Consider the following 13,466-nt stretch of genomic DNA (forward strand, 5'->3'; position numbering starts at 1 on the left):
TCCAGCATTTCTTGTTTTTGTTCCACAGGCACTGACCCTCACTTGGGTGCACTTCCACAGGCACTGAATCTGAATGGGGTAAACTTCCACAGGCACTGATTCTCACTTGGGTACACTTCTTCAGGCACTGACTCTCACTGGGGTACATTTCCACAGGCACTGACTCTGAATGGGGTATACTTCCACAGGCACTGACTCTCACTGGGGCACACTTGACAGGCACTGTCTCTGAATGGGTTAAACATCCACAGGCACTGACTCTCACTGGGGTACACTTCCACAGGCACTGACTCTCACTGGGGTACACTTCCACAGGCACTGACTCTGAATGGGGTAAACTTCCACAGGCACTGACTCTGAATGGGGTTAACTTCTACTGGCTCTGAATCTGAATGGGGCACATTTCCACAGGCACTGAATCTGAATGGGGTAAACTTCTGCAGGTACTGAATCTGAATGGTGAAAACTTCGACAGGTACTCAATCTGAATGGGGTAAACTTCTACAGGCACTGAATCTGAATGGTGTAAACTTCTACAGGTACTGAATCTTAATGGGCTAAACTTCCACAGGCACTGACTCTGAATGGGGTAAACTTCCACAGGCACTGTCTCTCACTGGAGTGCACTTCCACAGTCAATTACTCTCACTGGGGTACACTTCCACAGGCACTGACTCTGAATGTGATAAACTTCCACAGGCACTGACTCTCACTGGGGTAAACTTCCACAGGCACTGACACTGAATGGTTTAAACTTCCACAGGCACTGACTCTCACTGGTGTAAACTTCCACAGGCACTGACACTGAATGGGGTAAACGTCCACATGCAGTGACTCTGAAAGGGGTAATCTTCTACAGACACTGAATCTGAATGGGGTAAACTTCTACAGGTACTGAATCTGCATGGGGTAAACTTCCACAGGCACTGACTCACACTGGGGGACACTTCCACAGGCACTGTCTCTGAAAGGGGTAAACATCCACAGGCACTGACTCTCACTGGGGTGCACTTCCACAAGCACTGACTCTGAATGGGGCAAACTTCCACAGGCACTGACTCTCACTGGGGTACACTTCCGCAGGCACTGAATCTGAATGGCGTAAACATCCACAGGTACTGACTCTGAATGGGGTAAACTTCCAGAGGCAATGGCTCTCACTGGGGTACACTTCCACAGGCACTGACTCCCACTGGGGAACACTTCCACAGGCACTGACTCTGAATGGGGTAAACTTCCACAGGCACTGAAATAAAAGCAAAATACTGCGGATGCTGGAAATCTGAAACAAAAACAAGAAATGCTGGAATCACTCAGCAGGTCTGGCAGCATCTGTGGAAGGAGAAGCAGAGTTAACGTTTCGGGTCAGTGACCCTTCTTCGGAACTGACAAATATTAGAAAAGTCACAGATTATAAACAAGTGAGGTCGGTGTGGGGCAAGAGATAACAAAGGAGAAGGTGCAGATTGGACCAGGCCACATAGCAGACCAAAAGGTCACAGAGAAAAGGCAAACAATATTGCTTTGTCTTTCTGCACACCATTAACATATTGTTTGCCTTTTCTCCGTGAACTTTTGGTCAGCTATGAGGCCTGGTCCAATCTGCACCTGCTCTTTTGTTATCTCTTGCCCCACCCCCACCTCACTTGTTTATAATCTGTGACTTTTCTAATATTTGTCAGTTCCGAAGAAGGGTCACTGTCCTGAAACATAAACTCTGCTTCTCTTTCCACAGATGCTGCCAGACCTGCTGAGTGATTCCAGCATTTCTTGTTTTTGTTCCACAGGCACTGACCCTCACTTGGGTGCACTTCCACAGGCACTGAATCTGAATGGGGTAAACTTCCACAGGCACTGATTCTCACTTGGGTACACTTCTTCAGGCACTGACTCTCACTGGGGTACATTTCCACAGGCACTGACTCTGAATGGGGTATACTTCCACAGGCACTGACTCTCACTGGGGCACACTTGACAGGCACTGTCTCTGAATGGGTTAAACATCCACAGGCACTGACTCTCACTGGGGTACACTTCCACAGGCACTGACTCTCACTGGGGTACAATTACACAGGCACTGACTCTGAGTGGGGTAAACTTCCAAAGGCACTGACTCTCACTGGGGGACACTTCCACAGGCACTGACTCTGAATGGGGTAAACTTCCACAGGCACTGACTCTGAATGGGGTTAACTTCTACTGGCTCTGTATCTGAATGGGGCACATTTCCACAGGCACTGAATCTGAAAGGGGGAAACTTCTGCAGGTACTGAATCTGAATGGTGTAAACATCTACAGGTACTCAATCTGAATGGGGTTAACTTCTACAGGCACTGAATCTGAATGGTGTAAACCTCTACAGGTACGGAATCTTAATGGGCTAAACTACCACAGGCACTGACTCTGAATGGGGTAAACTTCCACAGGCACTGTCTCTCACTGGAGTGCACTTCCACAGTCAATGACTCTCACAGGGGTACACTTCCACAGGCACTGACTCTGAATGTGATAAACTTCCACAGGCACTGACTCTTACTGGGGTAAACTTCCACAGGCACTGACTCTGAATGGGTTAAACTTCCACAGGCACTGACTCTCACTGGTGTAAACTTCCACAGGCACTGACACTGAATGGGGTAAACGTCCACATGCAGTGACTCTGAAAGGGGTAATCTTCTACAGACACTGAATCTGAATGGGGTAAACGTTTACAAGTACTGAATCTGCATGGGGTAAACTTCCACAGGCACTGACTCTGAATGTGGTTAACTTCTACTGGCTCTGAATCTGAATGGGGCACATTTCCACAGGCACTGAATCTGAATGGGGTAAACTTCTGCAGGTACTGAATCTGAATGGTGAAAACTTCGACAGGTACTCAATCTGAATGGGGTAAACTTCTACAGGCACTGAATCTGAATGGTGTAAACTTCTACAGGTACTGAATCTTAATGGGCTAAACTTCCACAGGCACTGACTCTGAATGGGGTAAACTTCCACAGGCACTGTCTCTCACTGGAGTGCACTTCCACAGTCAATTACTCTCACTGGGGTACACTTCCACAGGCACTGACTCTGAATGTGATAAACTTCCACAGGCACTGACTCTCACTGGGGTAAACTTCCACAGGCACTGACTCTGAATGGTTTAAACTTCCACAGGCACTGACTCTCACTGGTGTAAACTTCCACAGGCACTGACACTGAATGGGGTAAACGTCCACATGCAGTGACTCTGAAAGGGGTAATCTTCTACAGACACTGAATCTGAATGGGGTAAACTTCTACAGGTACTGAATCTGCATGGGGTAAACTTCCACAGGCACTGACTCACACTGGGGGACACTTCCACAGGCACTGTCTCTGAAAGGGGTAAACATCCACAGGCACTGACTCTCACTGGGGTGCACTTCCACAAGCACTGACTCTGAATGGGGCAAACTTCCACAGGCACTGACTCTCACTGGGGTACACTTCCACAGGCACTGAATCTGAATGGCGTAAACATCCACAGGTACTGACTCTGAATGGGGTAAACTTCCAGAGGCAATGGCTCTCACTGGGGTACACTTCCACAGGCACTGACTCCCACTGGGGAACACTTCCACAGGCACTGACTCTGAATGGGGTAAACTTCCACAGGCACTGAAATAAAAGCAAAATACTGCGGATGCTGGAAATCTGAAACAAAAACAAGAAATGCTGGAATCACTCAGCAGGTCTGGCAGCATCTGTGGAAGGAGAAGCAGAGTTAACGTTTCGGGTCAGTGACCCTTCTTCGGAACTGACAAATATTAGAAAAGTCACAGATTATAAACAAGTGAGGTCGGTGTGGGGCAAGAGATAACAAAGGAGAAGGTGCAGATTGGACCAGGCCACATAGCAGACCAAAAGGTCACAGAGAAAAGGCAAACAATATTGCTTTGTCTTTCTGCACACCATTAACATATTGTTTGCCTTTTCTCCGTGAACTTTTGGTCAGCTATGAGGCCTGGTCCAATCTGCACCTGCTCTTTTGTTATCTCTTGCCCCACCCCCACCTCACTTGTTTATAATCTGTGACTTTTCTAATATTTGTCAGTTCCGAAGAAGGGTCACTGTCCTGAAACATAAACTCTGCTTCTCTTTCCACAGATGCTGCCAGACCTGCTGAGTGATTCCAGCATTTCTTGTTTTTGTTCCACAGGCACTGACCCTCACTTGGGTGCACTTCCACAGGCACTGAATCTGAATGGGGTAAACTTCCACAGGCACTGATTCTCACTTGGGTACACTTCTTCAGGCACTGACTCTCACTGGGGTACATTTCCACAGGCACTGACTCTGAATGGGGTATACTTCCACAGGCACTGACTCTCACTGGGGCACACTTGACAGGCACTGTCTCTGAATGGGTTAAACATCCACAGGCACTGACTCTCACTGGGGTACACTTCCACAGGCACTGACTCTCACTGGGGTACACTTCCACAGGCACTGACTCTGAATGGGGTAAACTTCCACAGGCACTGACTCTGAATGGGGTTAACTTCTACTGGCTCTGAATCTGAATGGGGCACATTTCCACAGGCACTGAATCTGAATGGGGTAAACTTCTGCAGGTACTGAATCTGAATGGTGAAAACTTCGACAGGTACTCAATCTGAATGGGGTAAACTTCTACAGGCACTGAATCTGAATGGTGTAAACTTCTACAGGTACTGAATCTTAATGGGCTAAACTTCCACAGGCACTGACTCTGAATGGGGTAAACTTCCACAGGCACTGTCTCTCACTGGAGTGCACTTCCACAGTCAATTACTCTCACTGGGGTACACTTCCACAGGCACTGACTCTGAATGTGATAAACTTCCACAGGCACTGACTCTCACTGGGGTAAACTTCCACAGGCACTGACACTGAATGGTTTAAACTTCCACAGGCACTGACTCTCACTGGTGTAAACTTCCACAGGCACTGACACTGAATGGGGTAAACGTCCACATGCAGTGACTCTGAAAGGGGTAATCTTCTACAGACACTGAATCTGAATGGGGTAAACTTCTACAGGTACTGAATCTGCATGGGGTAAACTTCCACAGGCACTGACTCACACTGGGGGACACTTCCACAGGCACTGTCTCTGAAAGGGGTAAACATCCACAGGCACTGACTCTCACTGGGGTGCACTTCCACAAGCACTGACTCTGAATGGGGCAAACTTCCACAGGCACTGACTCTCACTGGGGTACACTTCCGCAGGCACTGAATCTGAATGGCGTAAACATCCACAGGTACTGACTCTGAATGGGGTAAACTTCCAGAGGCAATGGCTCTCACTGGGGTACACTTCCACAGGCACTGACTCCCACTGGGGAACACTTCCACAGGCACTGACTCTGAATGGGGTAAACTTCCACAGGCACTGAAATAAAAGCAAAATACTGCGGATGCTGGAAATCTGAAACAAAAACAAGAAATGCTGGAATCACTCAGCAGGTCTGGCAGCATCTGTGGAAGGAGAAGCAGAGTTAACGTTTCGGGTCAGTGACCCTTCTTCGGAACTGACAAATATTAGAAAAGTCACAGATTATAAACAAGTGAGGTCGGTGTGGGGCAAGAGATAACAAAGGAGAAGGTGCAGATTGGACCAGGCCACATAGCAGACCAAAAGGTCACAGAGAAAAGGCAAACAATATTGCTTTGTCTTTCTGCACACCATTAACATATTGTTTGCCTTTTCTCCGTGAACTTTTGGTCAGCTATGAGGCCTGGTCCAATCTGCACCTGCTCTTTTGTTATCTCTTGCCCCACCCCCACCTCACTTGTTTATAATCTGTGACTTTTCTAATATTTGTCAGTTCCGAAGAAGGGTCACTGTCCTGAAACATAAACTCTGCTTCTCTTTCCACAGATGCTGCCAGACCTGCTGAGTGATTCCAGCATTTCTTGTTTTTGTTCCACAGGCACTGACCCTCACTTGGGTGCACTTCCACAGGCACTGAATCTGAATGGGGTAAACTTCCACAGGCACTGATTCTCACTTGGGTACACTTCTTCAGGCACTGACTCTCACTGGGGTACATTTCCACAGGCACTGACTCTGAATGGGGTATACTTCCACAGGCACTGACTCTCACTGGGGCACACTTGACAGGCACTGTCTCTGAATGGGTTAAACATCCACAGGCACTGACTCTCACTGGGGTACACTTCCACAGGCACTGACTCTCACTGGGGTACAATTACACAGGCACTGACTCTGAGTGGGGTAAACTTCCAAAGGCACTGACTCTCACTGGGGGACACTTCCACAGGCACTGACTCTGAATGGGGTAAACTTCCACAGGCACTGACTCTGAATGGGGTTAACTTCTACTGGCTCTGTATCTGAATGGGGCACATTTCCACAGGCACTGAATCTGAAAGGGGGAAACTTCTGCAGGTACTGAATCTGAATGGTGTAAACATCTACAGGTACTCAATCTGAATGGGGTTAACTTCTACAGGCACTGAATCTGAATGGTGTAAACCTCTACAGGTACGGAATCTTAATGGGCTAAACTACCACAGGCACTGACTCTGAATGGGGTAAACTTCCACAGGCACTGTCTCTCACTGGAGTGCACTTCCACAGTCAATGACTCTCACAGGGGTACACTTCCACAGGCACTGACTCTGAATGTGATAAACTTCCACAGGCACTGACTCTTACTGGGGTAAACTTCCACAGGCACTGACTCTGAATGGGTTAAACTTCCACAGGCACTGACTCTCACTGGTGTAAACTTCCACAGGCACTGACACTGAATGGGGTAAACGTCCACATGCAGTGACTCTGAAAGGGGTAATCTTCTACAGACACTGAATCTGAATGGGGTAAACGTTTACAAGTACTGAATCTGCATGGGGTAAACTTCCACAGGCACTGACTCTCACTGGGGTAAACTTCCACAGGCACTGACTCTAAATGGGGTAATCTTCCACAGGCACTGACTCTCACTGGGGAACACTTCCACAGGCACTGACTCTGAATGGGGTAAACTTCCACAGGCACTGACTCTGTATGGGTTACACTTCCACACGCACTGAATCTGAATGGGGTAAACTTCCACAGACACTGACTCTCACTGGGGTACACTTACACAGGCACTGACTCTGAGTGGGGTAAACTTCCAAAGGCACTGACTCTCACTGGGGTACACTTCCACAGGCACTGACTCTGAATGGGTTAAACATCCACAGGCACTGACTCTTACTGGGGTACACATCCACAGGCACTGACTCTCACTGGGGTACACTTGCACAGGCACTGACTCTGAGTGGGGTAAACTTCCAAAGGCACTGACTCTCACTGGGGTACACTTCCACAGGCACTGACTCTGAATGGGGTAAACTTCCACAGGTACTGACTCTGAATGGGGTTAACATCTACTGGCTCTGAATCTGAATGGGGTACATTTCCACAGGCACTGAATCTGAATGGGGTAAACTGCTACAGGTACCGACTCTCACTTGGGATCACTTCTTCAGGCACTGACTCTCACTTGTGTCCACTTCTACAGGCACTGACTGTCACTTGGTACACTTCTGCAGGCACTGACTCTCGCTGGTGTACCTTTCCAAATGCACTGACACTGAATGGGATACACTGCTCTAGGCAGTGACTCCTATTGGAGAGTCGCGCCCCAGCCACTGAATCGCACTGGGGTACACTTCTACCGGGAATGACTCTCACAGGGGTACATTTCCACTGGCACTGACTCTCACAGGGTACACTTCGACAGGCACTGAATCTGAATGGTGTAAACTTCTACAGGGACTGAAGCTGAATGGGGTAAACTTCAACAGGCACTGACTCTCACTGGGGTAAACTTCCACAGGCACTGACTCTAAATGGGGTAAACTTAAACAGGCACTGATTCTCACTGGGGTACACTTCCACAGGAACAGACTCTGAATGGGGTAAACTTCCACAGGCACTGACTCTGAATGGGGTACACTTCCACAAGCACTGAATCTGAATGGGGAAAACTTCTACAGGTACTGAATCTGAATGGGGTAAACTTCCACAGGCACTGACTCTCACAGGGGAACATTTCCACAGGCACTGACTCTGAATGGGGTATACTTCCACAGGCACTGACTCTCACTGGGGTACACTTGACAGGCACTGTCTTTGAATGGGTTAAACATCCACAGGCACTGACTCTCACTGGGGTACACTTCCACAGGCAGTGACTCTCACTGGGGTACAATTACACAGGCACTGACTCTGAGTGGGGTAAACTTCCAAAGGCACTGACTCTCACTGGGGTACACTTCCACAGGCACTGACTCTGAATGGGGTTAACTTCTACTGGCTCTGTATCTGAATGGGGCACATTTCCACAGGCACTGAATCTGAATGGGGTAAACTTCTGCAGGTACTGAATCTGAATGGTGTAAACCTCTACAGGTACTCAATCTGAATGGGGTTAACTTCTACAGGCACTGAATCTGAATGGTGTAAACTTCTACAGGTACTGAATCTTAATGGGCTAAACTTCCACAGGCACTGACTCTGAATGGGGTAAACTTCCACAGGCATTGTCTCTCACTGGAGTGCACTTCCACAGTCAATGACTCTCACTGGGGTACACTTCCACAGGCACTGACTCTGAATGTGATAAACTTCCACAGGCACTGACTCTCACTGGGGTAAACTTCCACAGGCACTGACTCTCACTGGGGTAAACTTCCACAGGCACTGACACTGAATGGGGTAAACGTCCACATGCAGTGACTCTGAAAGGGGTAATCTTCTACAGACACTGAATCTGAATGGGGTAAACTTCTACAGGTACTGAATCTGCATGGGGTAAACTTCCACAGGCACTGACTCACACTGGGGGACACTTCCACAGGCACTGTCTCTGAAAGGGGTAAACTTCCACAGGCACTGACTCTCACTGGGGTGCACTTCCACAAGCACTGACTCTGAATGGGGCAAACTTCCACAGGCACTGACTCTCACTGGGGTACACTTCCGCAGGCACTGAATCTGAATGGCGTAAACATCCACAGGTACTGACTCTGAATGGGGTAAACTTCCAGAGGCAATGGCTCTCACTGGGGTACACTTCCACAGGCACTGACTCCCACTGGGGAACACTTCCACAGGCACTGACTCTGAATGGGGTAAACTTCCACAGGCACTGAAATAAAAGCAAAATACTGCGGATGCTGGAAATCTGAAACAAAAACAAGAAATGCTGGAATCACTCAGCAGGTCTGGCAGCATCTGTGGAAGGAGAAGCAGAGTTAACGTTTCGGGTCAGTGACCCTTCTTCGGAACTGACAAATATTAGAAAAGTCACAGATTATAAACAAGTGAGGTCGGTGTGGGGCAAGAGATAACAAAGGAGAAGGTGCAGATTGGACCAGGCCACATAGCAGACCAAAAGGTCACAGAGAAAAGGCAAACAATATTGCTTTGTCTTTCTGCACACCATTAACATATTGTTTGCCTTTTCTCCGTGAACTTTTGTTCAGCTATGAGGCCTGGTCCAATCTGCACCTGCTCTTTTGTTATCTCTTGCCCCACCCCCACCTCACTTGTTTATAATCTGTGACTTTTCTAATATTTGTCAGTTCCGAAGAAGGGTCACTGTCCTGAAACATAAACTCTGCTTCTCTTTCCACAGATGCTGCCAGACCTGCTGAGTGATTCCAGCATTTCTTGTTTTTGTTCCACAGGCACTGACCCTCACTTGGGTGCACTTCCACAGGCACTGAATCTGAATGAGGTAAACTTCCACAGGCACTGATTCTCACTTGGGTACACTTCTTCAGGCACTGACTCTCACTGGGGTACATTTCCACAGGCACTGACTCTGAATGGGGTATACTTCCACAGGCACTGACTCTCACTGGGGCACACTTGATAGGCACTGTCTCTGAATGGGTTAAACATCCACAGGCACTGACTCTCACTGGGGTACACTTCCACAGGCACTGACTCTCACTGGGGTACAATTACACAGGCACTGACTCTGAGTGGGGTAAACTTCCAAAGGCACTGACTCTGAATGGGGTTAACTTCTACTGGCTCTGTATCTGAATGGGGCACATTTCCACAGGCACTGAATCTGAATGGGGTAAACTTCTGCAGGTACTGAATCTGAATGGTGTAAACATCTACAGGTACTCAATCTGAATGGGGTTAACTTCTACAGGCACTGAATCTGAATGGTGTAAACCTCTACAGGTACGGAATCTTAATGGGCTAAACTTCCACAGGCACTGACTCTGAATGGGGTAAACTTCCACAGGCACTGTCTCTCACTGGAGTGCACTTCCACAGTCAATGACTCTCACTGGGGTACACTTCCACAGGCACTGACTCTGAATGTGATAAACTTCCACAGGCACTGACTCTCACTGGGGTAAACTTCCACAGGCACTGACTCTCACTGGGGTAAACTTCCACAGGCACTGACACTGAATGGGGTAAACGTCCACATGCAGTGACTCTGAAAGGGGTAATCTTCTACAGACACTGAATCTGAATGGGGTAAACTTCTACAGGTACTGAATCTGCATGGGGTAAACTTCCACAGGCACTGACTCACACTGGGGGACACTTCCACAGGCACTGTTTCTGAAAGGGGTAAACTTCCACAGGCACTGACTCTCACTGGGGTACACTTCCACAGGCACTGACTCTGAATGGGGTAAACTTCCACAGGCACTGACTCTGAATGGGGTTAACTTCTACTGGCTCTGAATCTGAATGGGGCACATTTGCACAGGCACTGAATCTGAATGGGGTAAACTTCTGCAGGTACTGAATCTGAATGGTGTAAACTTTTACAGGTACTCAATCTGAATGGGGTTAACTTCTACAGGCACTGAATCTGAATGGTGTAAACTTCTACAGGTACTGAATCTTAATGGGCTAAACTTCCACAGGCACTGACTCTGAATGGGGTAGATTTCCACAGGCACTGTCTCTCACTGGAGTTCACTTCCACATTCAATGACTCTCACTGGGGTACACTTCCACAGGCACTGACTCTGAATGTGATAAACTTCCACAGGCACTGACTCTCACTGGGGTAAACTTCCACAGGCACTGACTCTCACTGGGGTAAACTTCCACAGGCACTGACACTGAATGGGGTAAACGTCCACATGCAGTGACTCTGAAAGGGGTAATCTTCTACAGACACTGAATCTGAATGGGGTAAACTTCTACAGGTACTGAATCTGCATGGGGTAAACTTCCACATGCACTGAGTCACACTGGGGGACACTTCCACAGGCACTGTCTCTGAAAGGGGTAAACTTCCACAGGCACTGACTCTCACTGGGGTGCACTTCCACAAGCACTGACTCTGAATGGGGGAAACTTCCACAGGCACTAACTCTCACTGGGGTACACTTCCGCAGGCACTGACTCTGAATGGGGTAAACTTCCAGAGGCAATGGCTCTCACTGGGGTACACTTCCACAGGCACTGACTCCCACTGGGGGACACTTCCACAGGCACTGACTCTGAATGGGGTAAACTTCCATCGGCACTGAAATAAAAGCAAAATACTGCGGATGCTGGAAATCTGAAACAAAAACAAGAAATGCTGGAATCACTCAGCAGGTCTGGCAGCATCTGTGGAAAGAGAAGCTGAGTTAACGTTTCGGGTCAGTGACCCTTCTTCGGAACTGACAAATATTAGAAACGTCACAGATTATAAACAAGTGAGGTCGGGGTGGGGCAAGAGATAACAAAGGAGAAGGTGCAGATTGGACCAGGCCACATAGCAGACCAAAAGGTCACAGAGAAAAGGCAAACAATATTGCTTTGTCTTTCTGCACACCATTAACATATTGTTTGCCTTTTCTCCGTGAACATTTGGTCAGCTATGAGGCCTGGTCCAATCTGCACCTGCTCTTTTGTTATCTCTTGCCCCACCCCCACCTCACTTGTTTATAATCTGTGACTTTTATTATATTTGTCAGTTCCGAAGAAGGGTCACTGACCTGAAACGTAAACACTGCTTCTCTTTCCACAGATACTGCCAGACCTGCTGAGTAATTCCAGCATTTCTTGTTTTTGTTCCACAGGCACTGACCCTCACTTGGGTGCACTTCCACAGGCACTGAATCTGAATGGGGTAAACTTCCACAGGCACTGATTCTCACTTGGGTACACTTCTTCAGGCACTGACTCTCACTGGGGTACATTTCCACAGGCACTGACTCTCACTGGGGTACATTTCCACAGGCACTGACTCTCACTGGTGTACATTTCCAGATGCACTGACTCTGAGTGGGGTACACTTCTATCGGCACTGAATCTGAATGGTGTAAACTTCAAGAGGTACTGAATCTGAATGGGGTAAACTTGCAGAGGCACTGACTCTGAATGGGGTAAACTTCCACAGGCACTGACTCTCACTGGAGTACACTTCCATATGCATTGACTCTGAATGGGGTAAACTTTTAGAATTAGAATTAGAATATTACAGCGCAGTACAGGCCCTTCGGCCCTCGATGTTGCGCCGATCATCTGACCTACACTATTCCATTTACATCCATATGTCTATCCAATGACCACTTAAATGCCCTTAAAGTTGGCGAGTCTACTACTGTTGCAGGCAGGGCGTTCCACGCCCCTACTACTCTCTGCGTAAAGAAACTACCTCTGACATCTGTCCTATATCTTTCACCCCACAACTTAAAGCTATGTCCCCTCGTGTTTGCCATCCTCATCCGAGGAAAAAGACTCTCACTATCCACCCTATCTAACCCTCTGATTATCTTGTATGTCTCTATTAAGTCACCTCTCCTCCTCCTTCTCTCTAACGAAAACAACCCCAAGTCCCTCAGCCTTTCCTCGTAAGACCTTCCTTCCATACCAGGCAACATCCTAGTAAATCTCCTCTGCACCCTTTCCAAAGCTTCGACATCCTTCCTATAATGCGGTGACCAGAACTGCACGCAATACTCCAGGTGCGGCCTCACCAGAGTTTTGTACAGCTGCATCATGACCCCGTGGCTCTGAAACTCGATCCCCCTACTAATAAAGGCTAACACACCATATGCCTTCTTAACAGCCCTATTAACCTGGGTAGCAACTTTCAGGGATTTATGTACCTGGATACCAAGATCTCTCTGCTCATCTACACTACCAAGAATCTTCCCATTAGCCCAGTACTCTGCATTGCTGTTACTCCTTCCAAAGTGAATCACCTCACACTTCTCCGCATTAAACTCCATTTGCCATCTCTCAGCCCAGCTCTGCAGCCTATCTATGTCCCTCTGTACCCTACAACACCCTTCGACACTATCCACAACTCCACCGACCTTCGTGTCATCCGCAAATGTACTAACCCACCCTTCTACACCCTCATCCAGGTCGTTTATAAAAATGACAAACAGCAGTGGCCCCAAAACAGAACCTTGCGGTACACCACTAGTAACTAAACTCCAGGATGAACATTTGC

The sequence above is a fragment of the Heterodontus francisci genome, chromosome 1 (genome assembly GCF_036365525.1).
Source record: "Heterodontus francisci isolate sHetFra1 chromosome 1, sHetFra1.hap1, whole genome shotgun sequence".
In the NCBI taxonomy this organism is placed as follows: Eukaryota; Metazoa; Chordata; class Chondrichthyes; order Heterodontiformes; family Heterodontidae; genus Heterodontus; species Heterodontus francisci.